Here is a 19,120-nt window from a genome sequence, read left to right on the forward strand (position 1 = left end):
ATTAACGTTCACTAAAAATAGGTTTTCCTAGGTTCACCCAAAACCCTTACAATTGTGTCTTTGTATGTGGGCTTACACAATTAAAAAAACCCCACTTTTGAGTTTTCCTGGCTTTCCTCAGATAACCAATATAACAAGATTTTTCTGGCAAATCTTGAAAGAAACCAAAATAATAGAAAGGAATTTACAATATGTAAAATACCTGAATATCTCCTTCGTTGTAGCAGCCCGGTAGAACCAAATCAAAGTAGATGATTGGATGTCCAAGTTCAATGTCCAGTACTCGATTACAATGGTTCTAATTCTAATAGATTTTAAATTAAACCAAACAGGGCTTGCCTTAATTGATTTTGATTCCAAAGAAAGGGAATAACAATTCCTCTTATCAAATCAGATTGGAATAGCAGAAACAAAATCAATTAAATAAAGCTAAGGAAAGAGAATATTAAATAAGCACACTTAGCTTAGATGGAGCACAGAATTAACTCTCAGAAGTTCGACGAAGATTGGCTTGAATACTTTAATTAATTCGATGATTTCTTCTGAGATTCGTGCACTATTTATAAGTGAGAAGATCGGGTCTTCGACTGGTCTAGAGTGCTCTTCGACTAGTCGAAGCAACAACAGATATTTGAAAACTCTGGCGGGATATGCTCTGACCGTTCTACGACTGGTCGAAGCTCTCCTACGACTGGTCGTAGGTTTCCTTCGACTAGTCGTAGGTCCTGCAAATCTTTGTTGGACTTCGAGTCGAAGATTTTACGACTGGTCGAAGATCAGTCGACCCTGTTCCTACGACTGGTCGAACAGATTCCTGGACTAGTCGAAGGCTAACAGATTTTATCCTGAATTTGTAACAAACTCACGACTGGTCGAGGAATTTCTTAGACTGGTCGAAGCAAGTCTAGGACTAGTCGAAGAAGGCCTAGGACTAGTCAAAGAACAGACCAATCACATGTAAAATAAACATTCGGTTTATGTATCCGAAATGACCTACTTCTAAGATCAACCTATGGTCAATCAAACCTCAACCATGAAGTATGGATATTGAAACATTCGGAACTTGAGACCTTGAAGTATGAGCCTTGAAGTCTTGATGTAGATCAAACCTTGATGTAGCTCAATCTTGAAAGTGTACAAACTGCCTTGAACGCTTCTTGAAGTCTTGCAGCTTGAGTCTTGTCTTGTGAGCAGTTCTTTCATTCAAGATTGATCCTTGTACTTGTGAGCTTTGCTTGATGTGAGCTTAGCTTGTTCATGAATGTTGATCCTTGAGAGAGCTTCACTTAAGCAAGTTATATATAACATAACATTGATTTTGGCACCACAAATTTGACAACAGACAGGGATAAAAACTATAACACTTACAGATATGTACGTCCCTTCACCGCAGGCTTTGATCGGGGTGTCGCGGGAGCTCCAGTCGCTGCAGTGCCGAGGATTTACTAGGCCTGTAAAGGTAGCAATATATTTTTCCTTGAGGGGAGGTTTATATTTGGACCTGATGCATGGTCTTTGTTGCCGATCATATTCCTCATTGCTGCACCTGTTGTAATTTTTTGCATAATTGTTGCCAGAAAACTAATGGACGATTTTCAGGGATTTTGGTTTGACATGATCTTAAGTTTGTTGGTCATGGTTGATGTCATGAACTGATTATACAATTTATTCTGATGTTAGATTTTTCATTTTTAGTATTTGTGTGGCTCTCAAATGTTGTGCATGAACTTATGCTTGTGATGAGTTACTTAATCATTTTACCATAAACATCTCTTAAGAACTCATCATTGCATTGTGATTGTTCGTTTTTTTTTTTTAAGGGCTGCAAAGAAGATGAAACCCAAGGTTGGAATCTCAGGTCCTTGAGAAAGATGTTTCCAAAGACAAGCATTGAATTATCTTAGGCATGTAGTTTATAGTATTAACTTACTACTTTGCTTGTAAATCTTGAAACATCACCTTGGTCTAGAGCAGAGGAATTAAAGGATCTTCAACGCGAGGCAATAGAAGTAATTTTTCTTTTGAAATCTCTTCAGGGATTAAGAAGTTGCTTATGCAAACCAGTCTGAACCTGCTCTACGCTGTTACCTTTTTTGAAGATCTTGAATAAAACTAATGTTGTTGAGAGGTGAGATGTGCATTCTGTGAAAGATATAGGGAAACTACTTCTCATGATCTAGTTTTGCTGTTGATATGATTATTTTGTTCCAATGTTTACCCCTTAGTTGATGTGATTATTTTGTGCAATCCCGTCATGCTTGAATAGTCTAGATTAATGAACCATCTCCATTTCAACAAAATGGGTTTGTTGGGATGCCATTCATGTCCTAAATCATGAGGACCCTATTATCTCTCAATTAATGTCTCATTTGGCCATCCTTTTTACCTTGTCATATCATTTTCTCAAATTGTATTTTATGTTTTTAAGAGTTTATAAAATCTTTAATTATTTCTATCTTATTTAAAAATATATAAAAAACAATGTTTGACTCTTTGTTCAGGTTCCAATATATGACTATTGTAGAATATGCACCATCTCAACGTGTTCCAAAACCGTGGGCTACAAAAGATGGCCGTGAAGGGACCATATTCAAAGGTGAGTAGAGGTAGTAACATGAAAAGAAGAATACAGAAATAAAGAATGAAGCTGGCGATGAGACATCACCACTTAGGATAAGGACTCCTCTTCCCAAGATGGTTCAAAAACCCCAAAAGGTAGATTGGCAAGCAATTTACAAGATTTAGCTAAATTATTGAGAATTCTTGTTTCAAATTCCTTTTTTGAGCCTTGATGATTGGTGAAACATGATTTGTAAAGCTGAGTAGAGGTAGTAACATGATTTGTTAGCTATGTTGGTAGTAACAAGGAGACAGCCTATTGTTGAGTCTGCCATTTGTCGTTTCATTGCGGTAAGTATCCTTTTTTTCATCCTCTTTATATTTATTTGCATAAAGTTTCATTGAGAAATGCTATTATAAACCTATGATATACATTTCTAAAATGCATGGTGATTGATTGGATCTTTTCATCTAGTGGCCTGCCACATGGATGGGCAATACCCCACAGATTGTAACAGTCAGACAATTCTATTCAACTCATCATTTCAAGTTTGCCTTCTGAATAAAGACAATATGATCATTCTCAAAGGTATTATTTTTAACAAGCAAGCATTGATTTTATTAGTTGATATGCCAATGAGATCGAACTTTGATTGATTTGATTTGTAAATGCTTTTTTTAGATTTTTTTCCATTATATGAATTGGTTTTGCAGAGGTTTTAGCTTTGGTGTTGATGTTCATGGTAGTGTTGATGATTGATGTGGGTGAATTCTTTTTCATTTTCTTTGTTGATTAGTGATCCTCTTTCCTCTTCTTCATGTGTGTTTGGAATGGTTCTATGAATGGAATAGATGGGTATCGAAGATTTTATCAACTATCTACTCCAAAAGCAGCTGCTGCTCCAAATTCAAGTGATGGGTTCTCCCACACTAATCGTAGGGAACTCCCCTTTCCCGCCGATTTCAAAAACCAAGCAGTCCCACCCTTAGAGCCAAACCATCTATATCTTGCAGAGATGCAAAAGCATCAGCCAATTCCCCCAAATCCATGCAAAAGTCATCAAAGATGGCCATCAACAAGACACCCATTTGCTCTACAACATTCTCAGATTCTGCTTCGACCACAAATCCATGGATTATGCATCCAAGATTTTTGAAAAGATCAAAAACCCAAATGTCTATCTTTATATGACTCTCATTGATGGCTAAATCGCTTCCCGTTCTTACCTTGATGCCATCCGGATCTACTCCCAAATGGTGGGTGAATCAGTCGAACCAGACTCTTACATGATTTCCTTTGTTCTGAGGGCATGTGGTTTCCAGTCGGATTTAAATGTGGGCCGTGAAATCCATGGTTGGGTTTTGAAGCTACAGCTCAGATCCTTTACTGTGCTAATGAATGGGCTCTTCACCTTAATGTTATGCATAAGATAAAGCATCATGCATGCCCCTCATCACTTTTTCTCTAACCAAAATTTGTCCTTTACTGTATCAATTTCGTAAACAGGAATCTTTGGGGAAACGCTTCAATTACCTTGTCCAACTTTCTAATATGTCTGGTTGTTGCTTGTCCCTACTGTTGATTGTTCCTCATTCTAGTTGTATAACATGAATATCTTGATAAATATTGAGACATGGTTGGGGACTTGAAATTTTTTATACATTTGGCCTGTGTTTCTTTAGAAAGTTTGTTAGGAATGGCATGCTTAGTAATTTTTGCAATCTACTCCTTAAAGAAAAAAAAAACAAAAAGAGACAATTTATGTAATTTTTCTCAGAATTGTTTGTTATAACCTGGACTTTTCCAGTCTTGTTTTTACCATGTTGTTATCCTATTCATTGGTTCTTCATTTGGAGATATCTAGATGCTGACTTTTATTAATCTTTATAGGAGAAGAAACTTCCACTTGCAAATAAGTTATAATGTCCCTTTTTTCCCATGTACTAATGAGTTTGTCTAATTCTAAATTCCTTTCGCAATGACTTACATCGCTAGCAGGAACTCTTTTTAACAATTTATTTGTCATCACCTTACCTTATTCTTGTTATTAATTTGTTTTGTGTATGAAGGTGTGAAGAGTCATTACCTATCTTTAAACAGAGACTTATAGGGAGCTTGCTAGACTTTGCTACTAGGGAACTTTAGGTCTAGGTAATTGTCATTTCTTAAAGCTTATATTGGAATGCATTGTTCAAACACTCACCCTTTTCATTTTCTATAATTGATTGTGTCAGTGTTTTGTTTGAATTAAGGTGTTTGAATGTGCCACAGTTCTGGGTATGGATTTTATTTTAAATTTCTTCTTGACTTTCATTCAAAAGAAACCTAAATCACATCTAAATGGAATCACAGGTTTGTATGTTGGAGTTCTAAATCATGATCAATTGGCTCTTTTCTCCGTCTAACGTTACCATTGTTTGAACATCGGTTATGTTACGGTTGTATTTATAGAAGTATTGTCTACCCCTGTAACATGATACAGGGTTAAGGTGGTCCATTTCCCAAACAAAGGGTTGTATTGGCCCATATTAGTGCTGATGTGAGGGCTATAGAAGCTGGATGATACAACCATAAAGTCCACTTTCCCAGTTACAGCTCATGTAACGTCAAAGATGAAAGGGAGGGGGATTCAAAAGGAAACCTGGTTGTAGTTCAATTGAAGTGAACATTGAGATCCTAAAATATTTAAATCTTACTTAATATTTCTCACCAGTGCAACTATTTTTGTTGAAGAATACCTTGGATCACTGCTTGGAGTTGACCAATGGGATGTATGTATTTACTGTAGATGGATGAACTTGTGGAATTAGTGGATACATGTTGATTGGATCGGTATGTGGCTTCTGAGAAAGCTGGGAGGTAACTCATTCATTGCCATGTTCTCTCTCTCTTTTTTTTTTTCTTTTTTTTTTTTTCTTTTTTTCTGAATTGATGCATTTGTGATGTTTTTTAGCTTGCCGATTGGTTTCTAGTGGTGACTTCATGTTCAAATGTCAATTGAGCTTCTAGACTCTCCTATTTCATGCATTTAGATGATGTTTTCTTGATGCATTTTATGCTTATGTTTATTTATTTATTTATTCTATTTTTATGTTCTTAGCTCATGGGTTTGTTTTCAAAGCTAATTTCATGTTCATAATGGTGTGTTGAATCGCTAAGAGCCCCAATTCTTTATGATGTTTTTTTTCCTTCTCTTGTGTAATATATTTGCACTTTGGGTTTCTATTTTGATGTCTTTTAGCTCATGGGTTTTTTTAGTCTTTTTTGATGGAGCTTTTTTCCTGATAAATGGATTGGAAATGTATTTTAAATTGTACAAACAAAAACTTACAGTTCCTCAGCCTCAATCTAAGTCACATACACAAATTCAGTTTTCCCAACGAGTTTCTCAAACCTAGCAGGTTGAGACTCAGCTCAGGCAGCAACAGCTGATACGACTCTAGCAACACTCTTTTATCTTCATCGGTCAGTAACTTATTACACATTCTTGTATATGTCAATGGTTGCTATTGTTCAGTGTGTAACTCTTGAAAATTGGCCACCATGCATCAAAAGAAGGCAGAGATGTCCCACCATTCCATCGCTTTCATCGCATTACCAAGTTCTATTCTTCTTCTCTCAATAACCCATTTAATCAGATTCCTAAAGCCTCTGAGTTTTCTTATTTCCTAAATCACCATGCAATCATTAACATTTAAGTAAAAAAGAAGGGAAAATCAGTTGAAAGTGATAGAACAAAGCTTGTTTTTTCAACTAAGGGAATGAATTGTGTTAAAATATGGTTTACTGTTATTCCCATGGATGCTATATTGCATTTAGCATCCTTTTCTTGACAATGTTGTTATGTTGCTTTCATTTAATGCTTGGGATTTTGTAGAACTTGTCTATTGCAAATTTGCAATTTCTATATCCAGCTAGGGTCTGTTTGGATTGGTGGAAATGGAAAATAAAAAAGTAACCAAGGAAAACATCCATCATTTTTGTGTTAAAATAAGCTCTTTACGGATTAAAACACTCGATTTAGGTGACTTTATGGACAGGTTAGAAAACATCACTGTAAGCTTAGGAAGGTTTCAATGGTGGACATTATTCTCTCAATTATTTCATGTGGTGTGGTCTTTTTTAGCTATGGATCTACCTCATTTTTGGGATGATTCCCTGAAATAAGCTGGAAAAATGAATGGACAGAATGAATGAAATACACACATAGTGGTAGGGCCCACAGAGCTTTGACATCAGCTTGCTAGCTAGTGTTGAGGTCAATAGCCAAACCACAGCTTGTCAATAAGCCGCTGGCCTTTCCATTGTATCAAATGAGAAGACATGTACCTACCATCTCAACACCCTTTAGGAATGGACTGTGAATGTGGGACTATACACTGAATAATGCTATATACACTATCTACCTAACATCCATCGCACCGAGATTATTGACAAAAACTTGTTGGTTTTTAGATACAATGCAGACACCATCACAATGCAAATGGGAAGCAAGGATAGGTACTTGACAATGGTAGATGATGAGCTAAAGAAGTCACTAGAGGATGAAATTCATTTTCTCAAGGGAAGGGTTTCAGAACTTGAAAGTGATCTTGTGTCAAAGTCCACAAAAGTTACATCTGCAGTTTCAGGGAGAAAAGAAGCTCTATCTTCTGCATTTGCTAAAGGGTGTTTACTGTGTTGGAGTGTATTTATTTCTTGCACATGAGGGCACGCCTTAGTTGTAATTCTTATAACAGGTTGAGCATAGTGAAGTATTGTTTATTTAGAAATGTGAATGTGTGATGCATTGTATGATTTGATTGCTATTTGTAATAAATGCATAGTTTTTTTTCCTGATTACATTTTATGTACTATTCTTATTAGCATTAAGCTTAGATAAGTTATTAATCATAGCAGGTTCTTGCAATGGAAACAGGCATCATTATTACAATTTTTAAAAAAATAGCTAGGAATTTTGGCCATAGCTATTGTTTTGAAAACCGTAGTTATTACTAACTACAACGTATTGCTACGGATTTATGCCACTTTTAGCTACTGATATTATCCGTAGCCATAGGTACATTTTGCTACAGAAATTATAGCTATTGCTTTTTTCCATAGCTAGTGATATCTACTGCTATGGATCTAATCTATAGTTGTAGGTATATTTCGCTATAGAAAGTATTGCTATGCCCTTTATCCGTAGCTAGTGATATCTATTGCTATGGATTTCATCTGTAGGTGTAGCTACATTTTGCTACAGAAATTATTTCTACGGGTTTTGTCTGTAGCTACAGATATCTACAGCTATGGATATAATCCGTAGCAATTGGTTTTTTGACCTTTAGCTACCCCACCAATAGCGACGGACGTGCTACGGATTAGATCTATAGCAAAAGGTCTTTAGCTATGGTTTTTGGTCGTAGCCCTTTGTAATGACCCGAAAAATTTTGTGCCAAGACCCGAGTACTACCTCTATTTTCCTTAGAAGTTATTTGTGGGTTACTTAGTGCTAAACTTGATTGCTTGTGAAATTAGCATCAATCACTTTAAATTTGATCTGCATGACTCAAAACCTGTAGTATCATTAGCGCTATGTTACTCTGAAATCTGGGATCTATCGCTGAATCTAGTTGCTCTTGGGAATTTTTGGAAGTTCTGGATCGGACCTGGACCGCGCGTCAAAAGTCCGATAGCGATGATCTTAAGTTGTTATGGTCACTATGTTGGACTTGGCCATCACCTCAAAAATCAAGTCCAAATGATGTCCTGGGTCGATTTGATTGAGTTCGGAGTGAAGAGTGTGAGAACGGTGAGAAATTAAATGTGATTTTATAAAATCTGAGTCGTGTCACTTGCGCGACGATTTTAAGCAATCTGACCGTTGGATTCTGACCCAATTTCACCCTCAGATCAAGGAAGATGGCCAAGGCAGGTCATAGTGCTTGTGGTCCTGATCGAGTTTCGGTGATCGTTGAATTGAGTATGGTCCACCACGATTGATCTGTAAAGCCGATCGGTACGAAAACTTAGTCTGACCTAGATCCATGGTCAGTGAGCTTAAGTCCGACCTCTTATGGAAAAAGGCCCACCAGAAGTGCTCCGTTGGATCGAGAGAGGCCCGTTTTGGTTATAACCTAAGTATACCTTGGCCCTGGGGTTATTTTCATCAATGTTAGGCCTATATATAGACCTTAAAACTCTAACTCTCTTTTCCATACGAATTTCCTAACCCTAGCAAAGAAAGAGAGAGAAAAGAGAGAGAAAGTGAGAGAGAAGTTAGTGAATCATCTTAGATTCTTTCCTGTTCTTCTTCATCCTTAAACCATCACTTTTGAATCGTTCTTCTGGCAATTCTGAGATCATCCTTGGGTAAGTTAACCTAACCCTAACCTGTATTAGAGCTTAGAATGGTTTATGTGTGTTGTATCTCATTTCTATTATTACCTTAGGTTGTCTTGTCGCCGTTGACGAAGACATATCGTCTGAATTAGTTCGGTGCTCTTTTCTGGTTTAAGGTGCGGACTTTATTCGTATAGGTTATGGTTTTCAAGGCTTTCAATGCCAGTGAATGGTTTATTCTTGTTATGGATGAGATTTCACATGCCAAATACTATGTTTATTTTGTGTTCCTGATATGCATGTGTTATATTGAGATTTGTGTATTCTATGTGTATGTAGGAAGTACCGTATACGTATAAAATATGAACATGTGTTTGCCATGATTAATTGTGGTGTATTTATGCTAGATGTATGTGTGTCAACTCCTTAGCAAAAGGAATTGTCCAAATGTGTGTATTCCAACATACGTCATGTATGTTAACCTATGTATTCTAAGTGTTTGTAGAAATGTCTGAATGATCTGATGTGTAATATATCAACCTAGTATGGGCGTTGAGAAGTGATTCTCAACTCTCCTATTAGTGTGTATGATTTCCTTCATGCAAGTCATATTCCTTGTTGTTTAATTTCAAGTATTACTTATGTGAAAATCCATGTTAAGTTGATATTCTTCAAATGCTTACATACCACATGATTTGAGTTGTTGTTCCATTACTATTCTAAATTGTCGATATGAACATCTGTTGTAATGGAATGTGTTTAGGAATATGGAATAGTCCAAGAAATTGGTAATCGGCCTTGAGATTGTGGCTGAGGTTGCTTTTGCCATAAAGGACGTGTTTTGACGAACCCGAGTCGTATTAGAGTTGTCGGCAGTGGTTTGGCCACATGGAGTGTTTGCGCACTCTATGTCGTTCAACCCAACGTGCACTCGTGCTAGTCGAGTTCGTCAAGTAACCCGATTGTCCGATGTATGTTCACCATGTATAGACGCTATTGTTTGAATCTAAGGTACCAAACTTACTAATGAAATCCTGTTAACCATTGTACCTTGATCCGCTAAGACTCATGAGCTAGACATGGTGGTATGGGACACCGTGGTCGTGCTGTCGGCCTACACTGGGGTGACGAGCCTCCCCGTAGTGACCAATAAGCAACCAAACTCATGAGCCGATTATGGTGGTATGGGACACTATATTCGTGCTGTCGGCCTACATTGATTGGTGATGAGCCCTTTGTAGTGACCTCGAGCATACCTGGATACTGCATTGAGGTGACGAGCCTTATTGTAGTAACGAAGGTATGATAGGCGTGCATTGATTAGTGACGAGCCCTTTGCAGCGATCTAAAACCATATGATCGTATGAGATTGTCTAGGACTCACGACCTTAGAATGGATCACTGTTTGAAAATTGATATGAGGAAGGTACCTTAGCTTCCCAATCCTGCTGTATGAAAAGGACTAATAACAACTTGGTAATCATGTTCATGCACCGCATTGCATGTGCCTGGAAGAGGTGAAGCACTTTGAGGTATTGTCATGGGTAACGTAAGATGAAGACGTTGAGGGTGTATACGCGAGGGCACGCATCATTCTACATACATCCTTGCACTAACAAGAGTACTTAGGATATGTTTGATTGTTCTGCTTTATTATTACTGCGTGATTGAATTGATAATATGTTAACCTTTGCATTATTGTTCCACTGAGTTGATCACTCACTCCCACGTTCTGGGGCGGTGTTTAAACACCCACCAGACTCTGTCTTAGATGCAGATATTGATGCGACCTCTGAGGCAAAGCTGGAGATCGAGGATGATGAGGCTGCATTTTCTTTCATGTAGTTTTCAGGCGGGTTCTACTAAGCCTTGTCCTGATGCGCGAAAATTCTGGGATTTCTTTTGGGATTAGATGATGTCATTTAATACATGTAATTTTGATAGTAATAATTGTAATATGACCTGGTATGTATATGTATTTCAGGGATTTACACATATACACATATATTTCTTTAAGTCTTCCACTTGCGTTCTTCACTTATCCTTGAATTATGTTTGCAGTTTGGCTTAATCTATTCCATGGTTTATATACTCATACAAACAACATACATCCATCATTAAATATGTTGCATAAGTGATGTTTTGAAACTCGGGAGCCGAGTTATGCTCGACCCCCGAATTTCAGGGCGTTACAAGTTGGTATCAGAGCATGAATTGGATTAAACCAGACCTGGGTTATGGTCACACACCACACGCTGTCGCCACCTTAGGGTATTTGGGTGTGACTTTATCGTAGCATTTGTGTTTGTGTCTTGTTGCTTCTATCGGCGAAGGTTTACTGAAAACGATCACCGAGATCGAGTCTGTCTGCACTCCTGATCACACACAGCGACCCAAAATCTCTTCTAGACCATTATTAATGAGTCTAGATGGTTTATCTTCACATCTCAACCCTTCAATTGTCAGTAAATCTATGTTTGTATCAAATTTTAACTCTAATGGCCCGATAGGCGTCGAATCAAGTAAAGGGGCTGATCGAGGCATTTCCAAGGGGGCTCAGGGGGGACCCACATCATTTTCCACATAAGGGACCAAGAGGACCTCGCCCAAACGGTGAGCCATCACCGGACGGTCCAGAGAGTGGTGATGTCCTTACCGATTCGGCAAGCCCTCGTCGATCAGCGGGCCAGGCAGGGCAGGCCGGCTCGGGCCGACGACTTTATGGCCTAGTGTGGCCCTCCCCTCCATGGTTTGCTGATTAAAACCTTCCCTAAACCCTATCTCCTTCACAAAACACCCTCCCAAGCTCTCCTTTTCTCCAAGTTCTTCTCAAAACTCCACCAAAATCCTTCCCAAATCTCCTTCTTCTTCCATTTTCGTGCACACCCAACCAACTCATCTCAAAACCTCACCCCCATTGCTGATTTCACTCTCTTTTCTTCTCATTTTAGCTCCCAAATCCTTCTTTGGGATCTCAAGTGTGTGGGAGCTTCACCATTCTTCCTATTTCTCTCTTTCTCTCATTTTCTATGGCCCTCTTTGAGTTTATCATGGCCATATTTTCCATCTCTACCATTCTTTCTTTGATGGGGAAGAAAAGAGTGCCCGTGGATGAAGCCGGGCCTAGCCGCCCAACTCGTGCACGGAGGCCGAGAGGTGTCGCCACGAGCACGACTGTCGCCCGTAAGTTTCAGACCAAGCGAGACCTTGATCCTCAAGCTTCCATTGGAAGAACCTTGTTGACGGAGTTATCTCATGGAGTCTATGAAGGCCATAGGGTCCTTTTTGAGGCTCATGTTGATCCGCGGCTATTTGACGAGTTTCTGTTGTTGTAGCCCCTGGAAGAGGCTGGTTGGTGTCCCTTGTTTGAGGGCGAGTATCGCGCCAATGCAAGCACTGTTCAAGCTTTTTATGCTAACATTCGTGATCCTTCGCTGGAGCCTCTGTAGTTCAAGAATCCTTGTGGTAGTGGTCGGGAGGCCACGGTCAACGTCGCTTTGATATCCTAACTCCTGAATGTGCCACTTGGTGAGGTGCATGCCAGTAAGAAGAATTTGAATAGTATACGCGAGAGGGATCGTCGCACCCGGCTCTTGTGTGGTCGTCTGGTTTAATGGCAGCCGAATAGAAGTCTTCTAGCTACCAACATGACGGACGACTTTCGCTTGCTTCACCACATGTGTACGTTCAATGTATATCCAAGGTGGAGCAATCGCAGTGAGTGTACGTGCCTGATGGTAGATTTTCTGTATCAGGTGGGGCAAGGAGCGAAGTTATGTGTGCCGACGTACATCTTGCGTCAGATTATCCTTATCGCTCATTCGACTAAGAGGACCGAATCGCTTCCATTTGGCCGACTCATTTGTAAGCTTGCACATGAGTTTGGCTATCGGCTTGGGGTAGAAAAGCCGGTTCGGGTTCGCCACATTAATCTGACGACCCTTGAGCAGATGGAAATTGGTCCTCGTCGGCAGGCCTCGGAGAGTGAAGATGAGTCTGAGAGTGATGAGGATGAGAGTTATGCTGAGGTTGGAGCTGAGATTGAAGAAGAAACAGAGCAGGACGAGGAAGAGGTTGAGGCACAGGATACGAGTGAGAGTTCTCCTCCGGTGGCACCAGAGCAGAGCGCAGATCAGGCTGCCAGGGATGCCCGTATCGCTCGGCTTGAGGAAGGGCAGGTTGTTCTACGCCAGAATATCATGGATCTTCGAGGCCTTGTGAAGCATAAGTTCAAGAAGGTGACTCGAACTCTGAAGTCTATCCTATGTTGCTTGCAGGATAAGGGTGCCCCACCTCCATCTCCTGATTCTAATGAGTAGTTGTCGTTGTAGTCATCCTTTACTTTGTTTTGTTGTTTCTTTCTGTGTGTTGCCATTGTCGGCTTAGTAGTTGGAGGTTGTTTGTTGTTGTTTGAAGTTTTAGATGTTTAGTCCACATGCTTTCCCTGTCGTGATTCATGTAATGCTGCACTACCTGTATTGCAATAAATTTTGTTAAATGGAATGCATGTTGTTTATCGTTGAGGTTGTGCTGTGATTGCTGTGTGGGTGGATTATGTGGATGTTGAATCTTATAGGTTGCATCCTCCGTTGAATGTAGGGTATGCCTCCTACGGGTTTCTAAGACTTCGGCCCGTCTCTCCTTGGTTGAGTCGCTTGTCGGGGTTCCTCCCCTGAGCAATATCCAGACAGATCCACAGTCGGACCCGTCTCATGCTGGTGTTGGGCCGACGCCTATGGGTCCTCTAGTCACGCCTTCGGTTCCTGAGCTGAACCGTACATCTTCGTCTGCTCCGCCTTTTGATAGGTTTGAGCAAATGATGTTGTTGATGCAGCAGCAGCAGATTTAGTAGCAGCAGCAGCAGCAGTAGTTTGTCTTCAATGGCTGGCATCTTTGCTCAGTCAGTGGGGGCGGCTCCACCTGCTTCACCTATGCCCCATCTGGGAGCGCTAGTGCGAGCGGCACCTTTGAGCGATTCCAGCGCTTACGACCTCCTACATTTGCAGGTTCTCATAGACCCAAGGAGGCCGAGTACTAGATCGATCGCATCTCTAAGATGCTGAGACCGCTGCACTATTCAGAGGTTGAGCAGGTCGAGCTTGCCTCCTTCATGTTTGAGAAGGAGGCCAGTTTATGGTGGGATACTGTTCTCCGTACTATTAAAGAAGGATATGAGTGGTCGTGGCAGGCGTTTGAGGCACGCTTCCACGAGAAGTATTTCCTGGTTACGTACCGACATGAGAAGGAGAGTGAGTTCCTTCGCCTCCGCCAGGGAGGGATGTCGGTGACAGAATATGACAACCGGTTCACTGAGCTAGGTCGTTATGCTCTATTGATTCTGAGTGATCAGCCGATGAGGATGCGGCATTTTTCTAAGGGATTGAGGCCTGAGATCCGATCAAAGATGTGTTGTGCTAGCATATCTTCCTATGCGGAGTTGGTGAGCATGTCCTTGCGAGCAGAGTAGGACGAGGACAAGTCGTCCCGTATGCGAGCACCTATGGTTCCTAGGCCGCGACTTGATTTTCAGAGTGCACCTTTTCTCGGTAAGAGGCTGCGGGCAGATTCTCCTCCTAGGTGTTCAACGCCACCCGCTCAGCAGATGCGAGCTGATCTTCACTGTTCGTACTATGGGAAGATGGGGCATTTGGATCGTTTTTACTTTTCACGTATGCGGGCTAATGGTTTTACTCTACTGCAGAGGATCAGCCGTCCGATGCCTCGGGTTATATCACCTCCACCTCTTCGTTCAGTGCCAGCTCATCCATCCTTCAGACCTGCTGTACCTAGCTTCAGGCCACCTCAGCGGCCCATGGTTCCTCCGCCGAATCGTCAACAGCAGGCTCGAGTTCATGCGCTCTCAGCTGAAGCGCCTATGTCTGACTTGGTGCCGAGATCCTTCGAGGTTACAGCGCACATTGAAGGTAGTCCCGTTTCTATGTTGGTGGATACAGGGTCCACTACCTCTCTTATATCATATGCGGCAGTTAGGCGTCTGAGTTTGAGCACTATTTCTATGAAAAGAGTGACGCTCACTACCGCTACGGGGATCTCCTCTGCTATGAACAAGCGTGTATGGATTGTTGGGTTGATCTAGGAAGTGGATCGATTCGTGTTGACTTTTTTGTCGCACCTCTTTTTCATTACGATGTTATTATGGGTATGGATTGGCTCACGAGGATGCGGGCAGAGATTGATTGTGAAGCAAGGTCGATGATAATCCATGGACCTGAGGGCGAGACAGTTACTTTCCCAGTTCAGGTCAGTTACCCTTTTTGTCTTAATTATTATACTTCTCTGTTAGAGAGTATGGCTGAATCAGCGTTTGAAAGTACGCCTATAGTTCGAGAGTTTGAAGATGTGTTTGAATTGATTCCTATATTACCTCCTCAACGCGAGATTGATTTTACTATCGATCTCATGCCTGGTGCGGCGCCCATTTCTTTGCCCACCTATTGTATGCCTCTGAGTGAAATGGAGGAATTGAGGAAGCAGATAGATGGTTTGTTGAATTTAGGCTTTTTCAGCCTAGTGTGTCTCCTTGGTGAGCACCTGTCTTGTTTGTGAAGAAGAAAGATGGTTCTTTGCGATTATGTATTGATTATCGCAGGTTGAATCTAGTAACTGTGAAGAATAAGTACCCTTTACCTAGGATTGATGATCTGTTTGATCAGTTGAAAGGGGTACGGTACTTTTCGAAGGTTGATCTGCAGTCAGGGTATCACCAGTTGTGCGTTAAGAATGAGGACATTCAGAAGACCGCTTTCAGGACTAGCCTCGGTCACTATGAGTTCCTTGTGATGTCGTTCGGTCTTACGAACGCACCGGCCGTGTTCATGGATCTGATGAACAGGTTGTTTCGGCCATTCTTATTCCGATTCGTCATTGTCTTTATCGATGACATCTTGATATATTCTGCGAGTCGGGAAGAACACGAGGAGCACTTAAGAACGGTCTTGGATACTCTCAAGAAGAATCAGCTTTTTGCGCAGTTCAAGAAATACGATTTCTGCAAGGCGGAAGTCAAGTTCCTGGGACATGTGGTGTCCAAGGAAGGGATAGCTGTTGATCTTGCTAAGGTAGCTGCAGTTCAGGACTGGAAGCAGCCTGGTTTAGTTATTGAGGTAAGGAGCTTTTTGGGTCTAGCAGGTTATTATCGACGCTTCATACAAGACTTCTCGAAGATAGCCAGACCGTTGTCTCAGTTGACACGGAAAGATTTGAAGTTTGCTTGGAATGAGAGGGCGGAGATAGCTTTTCAAGAGCTGAAGGACAAGTTAACGTCCGCCCCTGTGCTTGTATTGCCAGAGCAAGGGGTTAAATATATTATATATACTGACGCCTCTCGCGTTGGTCTGGGTTGTGTCCTTATGCAAAAGGACAGGGTGATTGCTTATGCTTCAAGACAGTTGAGGAAACACAAAGAAAATTACCCTACACACGACCTGGAGTTAGCAGCTGTCATTTTCGCATTAAAGCTTTGGAGACCTTACCTCTACGGAGAGGAGTTCGAGCTCTTTTGCGACCACAAGAGCCTTAAGTATATTTTCCCACAGCGTGGCTTGAATATGAGGCAACGCCGATGGATGGAAACATTGAAAGACTTTAAGTTTGATGTTTCTTACCATCCAGGCAAGGCGAACCTTGTGGCAGACGCGTTGAGTTGTAAGAAGGCTATAGAATTTGTGGCTTTGCTAATGATAGCAGAATGGGACATGTTGGAGTTTGTGCGAGACTTTGAGCAGAAGCTTACAGTGGAAGAGCCGTATGAGGTTATCGCACACATTCGTGTTCAGCCCCTCATTGACGAGAAGATCGTTGCAGCTCAGGCAGATGATGAGCTTTTGGCGAAGATGAGAAAGCAGGTTGGTACAGATGAGAACTCCGAGTGGAGTGTTGGTTCTGATGGGGGCCTACGATTTCGTGGCCGGTTATGTGTCCCAGACATTCCTGACTTGAGACGGGAGGTTCTCGAGTTAGCCCATAGTTCTAAGCTTGCGATGCATCTAAGTAGCACGAAGATGTATCAGGATATGAGAAGATCTTATTGATGGGACAACATGAAGGTCCATATTGCTGAGTTTGTGTCTCGTTGTCTCACGTGCCAGCAGGTCAAGGCAGAACATTGCTGAACTCCTAGGTTGCTTCAGCCCATGCCCATAGCAGAATGGAAGTGGGACTTCATCTCTATGGATTTTATTGCTGGGTTGCCGAGAATGAAGAAGGGACATGACTCTATTTGGGTGATCGTCGACCGATTAACGAAGTCGGCTCATTTCTTACCAATCAGAGTCACAAATTCTGCAGACGAGTTGGCTAGGTTGTATATCAAGGAGATTGTATGTCTGCATGGAGTTCCCTTAGAGATTGTGTCTGACAGAGACACACGTTTCACATCTATCTTCTGGACTCGTATATAAGAAGCGATGGGTGTGAAATTGAAGTTCAGCACCGCGTTTCATCCGCAGATAGATGGGCAGACGGAACGTGTGAATCAGGTTCTGGAAGACATGTTGCGAGCTTGTGTTTTGGATTTCAAGGACAGTTGGGATGATTGTCTTCCTTATGCAGAGTTCACATATAATAACAGTTTCCAGGCGAGTATTGGCATGGCTCCCTATGTGTAATGCCCTGAAATTCGGGGGTCGAGCATACCTCAGCTCCCGAGTTCCAAAACATCACTTATGCAACATATTTAATGATGGATGTATGTTGTCTGTATTAGTGTATAAAACATGGAATAGATTAAGCCAAAGCACATATATAATTCAGGGATAAGTGAATAAAGCAAGTGGAAGACTTATAGAAATATATGTATACAAGTGCAAATCCCTGAAGTACATACACAAACCAGGTCGTAATGAAAGTGTTACTGTCAAAATTACAAGTAACAAGTTACATCATTTAATTCCCAAAAATAATCCCAGAGTCCCGCGCATTAGAACAAGCTCGCTAGAACCCGTCTGAAAATTGCATATAAGAGAAAGCAACCTCATCATCATCCATCTCCCGCTTTGCCTTAGAAGTCACATCCACATCTGTAACATCAGAACCTAAGACAGAGTCTGGTGGGTGTTTAACACCGCCCCAGAACGTGGGAGTGAGTGATCAACTCAGTGGAACAATAAGGCACTGGTTAACATGTTATCAGTTCAATCAAGCAGTAATGATAAAGCAAAACAAGTAAACAAGACCTAAGTACTCTTGTTAATGCAAGGATGTATGCAAAATGATGCGTGCCCTCACGCGTACACCCTCAGCGTCTTCATCTTACGTTACGCATGACATCGCCTCAAAGTGCGCCACATCTACAAAGCACATGCAAATGCGGTGCATGAATATGATTACCAAGTTGTTATTAGTCCTTTTCATACAGCAGGATTGGGAAGCTAAAGTACCTTCCTCATATCACCATCCAAACAGTGATCCATACTAGGGTCGTCAGTCCTAGACATCTCATACTATCATATGGTTTTAGGTCGTTGCAAAGGGCTCGTCACCAATCAATGTACGCCTATCATACCTTCGTTACTACACTAAGGCTCGTCACCTTAATGCGGTATCCAGGTATGCTCGAGGTAACTACAAATGGCTCGTCACCAATCAATGTAGGCCGACAGCATGAATATAGTGTCCCATACCACCATAATCGGCTCACGAGTTTAGTTGCTCACTGGTCACTACGAGGAGGCTCGTCACCCCAACATAGGCTGACAGCTCGACCACGGTGTCCCATACCACCATGTCCGACTCATGAGTCTTAGCGGATCAAGGTACCAAGGTTAATAGGATTTCACTGGTGAGTCTGGTACCCTAGATTCAAGCAGTAGCGTCCAATACATGGTGAACATACATCGGACAATTGGGTTACTTGACGAACTCGACTAGCATGAGCGCACGTTGATTTGAACGACATAGAGTGCGCAAGCACTCCGCGTGGCCAAACCACTGCCGACAACTCTAATACGACTCGGGTTCGTCTAATCACATCCTTTGTGGCGAAAGCAATCTTAGCCACAACCTTAAGGTAGATTACCGATTTCCTGGACTAATGCATAGTCGCACACACATTACACTACAACAGATATTCATATTAAATGTAGAGCAGTAATGGAACAACAGCTTCAATCATGTGGTACTCAAGCATTTGAAGAATATCAACTTAACATAAATGTAAGCATAAGTAAGACTTGAATTTAAATAATAAGGAATGTAACTTACATTAAGGAAATCATA

The 19,120-nt window shown here is 41.3% G+C and overlaps 1 long non-coding RNA gene across 1 annotated transcript; it reads left to right on the forward strand.

Moving 5' to 3' along the window:
- Positions 1–1,398: 1,398 nt before the first annotated feature.
- Positions 1,399–2,140, forward strand: LOC131222313 (uncharacterized). The gene is made up of 3 exons (XR_009159994.1): positions 1,399–1,511; positions 1,821–1,908; positions 2,037–2,140. It is a non-coding gene; the product is annotated as an uncharacterized LOC131222313 (long non-coding RNA).
- The last annotated feature ends 16,980 nt before the right edge of the window (positions 2,141–19,120 follow it).

Source organism: Magnolia sinica, chromosome 13 (genome assembly GCF_029962835.1).
Source record: "Magnolia sinica isolate HGM2019 chromosome 13, MsV1, whole genome shotgun sequence".
Lineage (NCBI taxonomy): Eukaryota > Viridiplantae > Streptophyta > Magnoliopsida > Magnoliales > Magnoliaceae > Magnolia > Magnolia sinica.